The sequence below is a fragment of the Gadus macrocephalus genome, chromosome 6, assembly GCF_031168955.1.
Source record: "Gadus macrocephalus chromosome 6, ASM3116895v1".
Classification (NCBI taxonomy): domain Eukaryota; kingdom Metazoa; phylum Chordata; class Actinopteri; order Gadiformes; family Gadidae; genus Gadus; species Gadus macrocephalus.
The window spans coordinates 19,733,706-19,741,176 of NC_082387.1; the positions used below are offsets into that span (position 1 = coordinate 19,733,706).

The window sequence follows — 7,471 nt, forward strand, 5'->3', positions numbered from 1 at the left end:
GGACAGTGCAGGACGTCCTGAAATAGAATCAAACAACGGCACCTTTTGCCCCAAAGACATTAGCTCTCCAGCTATTACTACTGTGTTCTCTCCTGGATGTCCAGTTGGCAGGAGGACATTGTGTCTCTGCACACGGCATCTGTGCATGACTGTGTCCCTCTGATCGTGTGTGAAATTTGTAGCAAGTTTGTGTGTGTGTGTGTGTGGTGTGTGTGTGTGTGTGTGTGTGTGTGTGTGTGTGTGTGTGTGTGTGTGTGTGTGTGTGTGTAAATATATTGAGATATAGAGAGAAATGTAGCTGTGAATATGCCCCTATGTGAGTTTGGGTGTGTCTGTGTGAATGTGCATGTGTGTGTGTGGGGGGGGGGGGTGATTGTGTGTGTGTGTGTGTGTGTGTGTGTGTGTGTGGTGTGTGTGTGTGTGTGTGTGTGTGTGTGTGTGTGTGTGTGTGTGTGTATGTGTGTGTGTGTGTGAATACCCCCCCTCTGTATTGTGTGTGTGTGCGTGTGCGTGTGTGTGTCTGTGTGTGTGTGTGTGTGTGAGTGCGTCTGCGTGTGTTTGTGTGTGTTTGTGAATACCCCCCTCTGTATTGTGTGTGTGTGTGTGTGTCTGCATGTGTGCACCTGTGTTTGTGTGTGTGTTGTGTGTGAATACCCCCCCTCTGCATTGTGAGTGTGTGTGTGTGTGTGTGTGTGTGTGTGTGTGTGTGTGTGTGTGTGTGTGTGTGTGTCTGCGTGTGTGCACCTGTGTGTGTGTGTGTGTGTGTGTGTGTGTGTGTGTGTGTGTGTGTGTGTGTGTGTGTATCCCCCCTGTGTTTTGTGTGTGTGTGATCACCTCCTGGGAGCAGCGCTGTCTGTGGTGAGCGAGCGAGCGTGTCAGCTTAGAGGAATAATTGGATTATCCCGTGGCCAGCGATTGGTGCTGTGGTGACGGGACGGGACGGGACGGGACGGGGGGCTGGGGGGCTGGGGGGTGGGGGGTGGACGGAGAGCGGGCGGATCCCGAAGCTGATATGACTTGAAGACCATTTACTCCGAGGCCTCTGGAACGTCCAGGGCGTCACGGTAACGTATCTGACGAGCTCCCCACGCCCGCCGTTCTGCTGGGATCAGCCCTCACAGAGGAGAGCGTTCACAGGCCGGGGCTGTGGGGGTGCTGCACCCAGCGGACGTCAGACCAATGTTCTGGAGGGCGGTGAAGGCCCCTGGATGGTTTGATTTAGTACAAATCGACGTTCACAAAGGTGATTCTTTTTGATGAGCTCTGTTCAAATGTGTCTCTAATAGAGAGAAGGACGAAGAGCAGAGGACCCTGAGAGTGGCAGTACTAGAGTCCGTGCAGGCTTTTGTATTACTGTCCTTTCTTCTCTTTTCGATTTTGAGATTGTTAGGAAATTGCTGAGGTCCTGAATATGAATGCTGCACCTCGGATTAAACACACTTGAGATGCTCAGTTCTCCTGATGCAGTTTGAAGGAAACAACCTCCAGCAGGTCTTTCTGAACAACTCTAAAGAGAAAGTACGCGACAAAAACACTCTTTGCAAGCCATGAAGCCCATCAGAATGGCCCTCCTGTATTCGGTGTGAAGGGAATACTATGGATATGTTGAGATGTGATTTTATAGGAGATCAGATGAATTTAAGCGGAAGATGAGTTTGATATCAAGCTTGCTTGAGGAAATGCTCGTACATAACAAAACATCCAGGAATTATAGTTTAAGGATTTCATTTGAGCCATTTTAGCGCTTAGGAAAATGTCAAGCTTTCTATGAGAATATGCTTTATTAACACACGCTGGCCCTTTAAATCAAGACAATGCCCATCACTGGGGCTCCGCCTCCTGTCTGCTAGCAGACTGTCTCGTTTTGGAGCACCTGTAGTGTCACATCGTGTTTCACCGGAGCCACGCTCCATTGTTCTCAAACCAGAGAGGGAGGGGGGGACATATGGCAGAGAGAGGGAAGATGAAGAATTAATTGGATAAGTAAGAAATGGCGGGAATGAGAGAGCAGAGAGGGGAAGGGGGGGTGAGACTACTGTGGAGTAGCCTCACCCCCCCTACATCATGATGAAGTCTTCATCATGATGAAGTCTCATCATGATGAGACCACGTCATTGCATTGAAGCACCTTTCCTCACCATGTATAGATTCAAACACCTCTTACCATGGCTGCCACTTGGATACCTACAGCTCCCTCCAATCAGTTAGGAACCTTTCTATGACAAAAGACTGTTGGACTGCAGCCACAGGGACTCTTCAGATACTAGACCTATAAATGATGGAGCTGCCCTATCCTGGAACCTGTTCTGTCCAGCACCAGTGGAGAGGGCAAGCGGAGGACCAGTGGGTGGAGGAGATGAAGCTGTAGCCTCACCTCCACCATGTAGCATCTCTCTACTCTATCTGCACCTCACTGTACATCTCTTCTCTCTCCATCATCTCTCTCTCTCTCCCTCTCTCTCTCCATCATCTCTCTCTCTCTCCATCTCTCTCTCTCTCTCTCTCCATCATCTCTCTCTCTCTCTCTCTCTCTCTCTCTCTCTCTCTCTCTCTCTCTCTCTCTCTCTCTCTCTCTCTCTCTCTCTCTCTCTCTCTCTCTCTCTCTCTCTCTCTCTCTCTCTCTCTCTCTCTCTCTCTCTCTCTCTCTCTCTCTCTCTCTCTCTCTCTCTCTCCTCGGTTCTTGTGTCTGATTTATAGTTTCCATATATTTTTACAACTTATCATTGATGTATTTTCATCTCTACACGAACAGGAAGCCGTACCCCCCAGATGGCTCTCGGCTCCTCTTCCTGAGCGAGCGACATGGCGCGGCCTGGGGGGCGGGCGCACGGCCCTGGGCAGGCGCCGTCTAGGGCAGGGCAGAGGCCCTGCCCTGGGGCCGTGTTCCAATATCCATACTATCCATACTTACTAGCCTAAGTTTGAGTACGTAGGGCGTTCCGATTCAGATCGGGCGAAAATATGTGTGGCGATGTACACTTTTCGTACTCAACGGCAGCCATCTTAGCTACGTAGCGGAAGAGGGCTGAGCCAGGCTGAGGCAAAGTCTGCGCATTTTCCACATAGCCTGCATTGATAGAGTCATTTTGTAGTTTTTATAATTTTCATAGCTTTTTATAGCTGCTAGGAGTAAAGAGTTCACCGTTCAAAGCGGGATGTTTATTGCGGGGGAGGAGCCGCGGCGGCAGTCGTGATCGTAATTTCCGGTTAGTTCACCACGGAGTATTCGATTTGGAACAACACTGACATCTGAAAATTAGCGCAGTTAGTGAGTGCGGATAGTGTACTTCGTTTAAGTGTACTCATGGAAGTATGGATACCGGAACACGGCACTGGTGTACTAACGTATATAACAGGAAATGAATGAAAACAGGGGGCTGGCAGCTGCGGGGCGGGGTCGGTGGGGGCATGACCGGGCCGGTGGTGGCGGGGGCCTGGACCCAGTGGGACTCAACCTCCTGCTTAATCCACGCTGAAGCCGTGAGTCTATGACGGCTCAACGCCACCGAGTGGGGAGAAGAAGAGCAGCAGTGAAGAGAAAGAAACCAGGAGGAGTAGGAGAAGACAGTGCTGGGGTGAGGCGCAGGGAAGGCTACACCTCTTCTTCATTGGTAGAATAAAAAAAAAACATCCCCTCCTCACCTAATGTGTGTGAACAACAACAGCAGACTGCTCTTCTTGCCCAAACTATTTTAATACGCCACGCGATTACCAAAATGACACACACATGAGATGAAATACATCGATAAACTCAGAGACAGCGCTGGCCAAGAACCAGAACACACACACACACACACACACACACACACACACACACACACACACACACACACACACACACACACACACACACACAACACCACACACACACACACACACACTGGGTTTGTGGGGATTATTCCCATCGTTCCTCTTCTATTCTTCCTGCTGCTCTTTTCTCTCTCTCCGCCTGGAGAAATGGAGAGAGACGTGGCCTTTCTCTCCCTCTGCGCTCCTTATGGGCCTCCAGGTCTGGCCCTTTGTGTATGTGTTGGGGGGGGGGATTACCTCAGACTCCACTGTGCCACAAAACCAGCACCACCCACTCACACCACCAGGGCTGCCGGGGGGGGGGGGGTATATGAGATGGTTTAATAGGTGGAGCTGAAGATACATGGAAGGACTGAGGCCACCGTGTGGTCTATTGCTGCCATGCTGCACACACACTAAACTCACACACACACACACACACACACACACACACACACACACACTAAACTCTCACACACACACACACACACACACGCACACGCACACGCACACGCACACACACACACACACACACACAGGTACACACTCTCTCTTTCAAACACACTGATACTCTCTCTAACTCTCCCAGGGTCTCCAAAGCACTTTACAGCTTAGGCGGCCGCCTAAGCAACACACGCCTGCGCCTTAACTACTTCATCCAAAAAATGTAATAATCTAAAATATGTTTAAGATTACACAAAAATTTTAAATGATCTAAACTTCATTCACTCTCTGTGTACATAGATCAAGACAGAATTGTGGCCGGACAGCCTGCATGGAAATAAGCATAAATGGTCTACCTGTAAAAGAGTGCAATTACCAAAGGGCCCTTGAATTGTTATTTTTAAAACCATGGAGGATAGCCTATAGCGATGCTAGATGTCAGCTCTGTCATAAGCAGTGACTGTGATTACTGTGTTAGTCTTTAATGGTGGTTTATTGCACAAACAAGTACCAAATACCCCACCCCCCCTCACACCCAACATATTATATATATATATATATATATATATATATATACATAGCAGTGTTTATGTTTATTTGTGTGGCCGTGCATATGTGTGCATGCAAGGTAGGGATGTCCGATATTGGCTTTTTTGCCGATATCCGATATGCGATATTGTCCAACTCTAAATTTTCGATTCCGATATCAGCCGATACCGATGTCGATATTTGGGTTATTTTTCCTCAAACCTAATTTAGGTAACATTACATATCTCCTGTTGTGGAATTAACACAACATGCTTAATGTTATTGTGATGCCCCACTGGATGCATTCTTGAATGCAACAAGGCTTTCCAATGTTAACATTGTCTGTGCAAAATAAGAAAAATACTTCAACTTAATTTAAGGGAAAAGTGCAATGTTTATTTTTATTTTTTAATGGTCTCAGACAACAGTTTGGATTACACTCTCCCTGAGATAATCTTGACAATGCCCACAACAAATAGGGCAAACTTGACTTCACAAATGATAAAACATTGTACCTGAACAACTGTGTGCAACATAGCAGTATGTTTCTTTAACTAAAACTCAATAACCTTAATTGAATAAATGCACAAATATGAGTAAATTACAATGTGCACTGTACTGCACAATTTTGAAAACATTTATTTGAGCTATAAATAAATTTAAAAAAAAAATAAAAAAATAAAAAAAATATCGGTTTTAAAGGGGACTTATTATACCACCAGGTGTGAGTGTGATTAGCCTTACAAGCCGTTTCGAAAATCTGCCTAATATGACATCACTAGTGGGTGTGTCCACCTAGATCTGTGCTGGATAGATCTATCTACCAGCCTACCCAGTGGACTGAAGTAAACATTGCTCATCTATCCAGCACAGATCTAGGTGGACACACCACTAGTGATGTCATATTAGGCCGATTTTCGAAACGGCTTGTAAGGCTAATCACAGTCACACCTGGTGGTATAATAAGTCCCCTTTAAGGCAAAAAAAATCCGATACCGATATTGACCGATATTACATTTTTATGCTAATATCGGGCCGATAATATCGGTGGGCCGATAATATCGGACATCTCTAAAGGGTTTGTGTTTGTGTGTAAGTATGTGTGTGTGTATGTCCAAGTGTATGTGTATGTGTGTGTCTGTCTGTGTGTGTATGTGTGCATGCATGCATGTGTGTGTTTGTGTGGGTGCAGACCAGCTTGTACCGTCAGCATAATGTATATCAGAGGTCTGTTGGACTCCTTCTCCCAGCATGCACTGCAGGTGGCAGTAGAGGCTGTGGAGACCGGATGGCCATCTGTCAGCGCTGTAAGATGTATGGCCTCCCTAGCACTGATGAAGACCTTGTTTAGCATGCTATCTTGTTTCACCTACATACGCACATTGCTTATTGGGTTTGTGTGTTTGTGTGCGTGTCCTTGAATATTGGAGGTTTTGATTCAGATTGTGTTTTTTGCTCTTACACTTCAAGGTCAGCTACCAGTCCAAGAGCTAGAGCTCTATGAACTTGAAGAAGGAATACAGAGAGAATGACAATTACTAATGCTATGAGTGAACTAGTATTAATACTATGCAGACCTTAGTAATTATACTACAATTGTATTTAGTATGAACCTACCATAATAATACTACTGTACCTAACTCTGCACTACTACTGTTCCATCCATAGGATGGAACAGTCATAATACTGTCATAATACTGCACCTACCTCAGTATAATGACCTCTCCTACCTCAGTGCTAATACTGTACCTATCTCAGTATTAAAACGATGCCTACAACAGTACCTACTTAAAATATGCTTACTTTAGTACTAAATAGGGGAAACTAGACCTGATTGTGATTTAGTGAAGAAGCCAGCGAGACTGAGAAACAAGGCTGGGGAACAACAATGAGAACATCCACAACAACAACACACATGGAGCAGTGAGCCACTACCAAGAGTCTTTCCTAAAGGGAGGGCTTAACGATACTTATTATTAGTTCCTTATTATAGTATTATTAGTATAGCTCAATAAGAATGACTCATCGATGCGGAACGTATTTCAGCTGTATACAGCACTTTGGCTGAACAGGATTTGGACCCAGGAACTAGTGAGGGTTAATAAAAGTGTGGATACTAGTGTTGGTCAACTAGTATTTGGCAATTAATCCGTTTCCAAATGAATGAGTTACATGTCTCTGTCTGGTACAACATTTGGCACTCAGGCTCAGGCTATTGATCAAAGTGAGGACAAGAACACTACACTACAGAATGCTGACCGGCGGAGGAAGGACAGGGAGCTGGGCAGTGAGCTGAGACAAGAAACCTGCCATTTTGTAGCCATTCCTGTGGTCTCTCCCCCCCTCTCTCTCTCTCTCTCTCTCTCTCTCTCTCTCTCTCTCTCTCTCTCTCTCTCTCTCTCTCTCCTCTCTCTCTCTCTCTCTCTTCTCTCTCTCTCTCTCTCTCTCTCTCTCTCCTCTCTCTCTCTCTCTCTCTCTCTCTCTCTCTCAGCATGTTATCTTAAACAAACCAAAAGGAAATCTTGAGAGGAAACTAGATCACATCCAGTTTATTAATGAATGTTGTTCTCTGCTGAGTCCAACTTCCCTATCCACCTCATTAGGAGGCGTCCTTCTGATGAGCCTAGGGAGGGTCTTCCAACTTCTGTTACGTGTGTCTGAAGGCAGGCTCCCTCTCTCCCTCTGCCTCTCATTATCTCTCATTATCTGG

At 46.2% G+C, this 7,471-nt stretch overlaps 1 protein-coding gene across 1 annotated transcript in view; it reads right to left on the bottom strand.

The window, feature by feature from the left end:
• The window catches only part of ank1a (ankyrin 1, erythrocytic a), a 69,454-nt gene that overhangs the window by 61,237 nt on the left and 746 nt on the right, over positions 1 to 7,471 (bottom strand).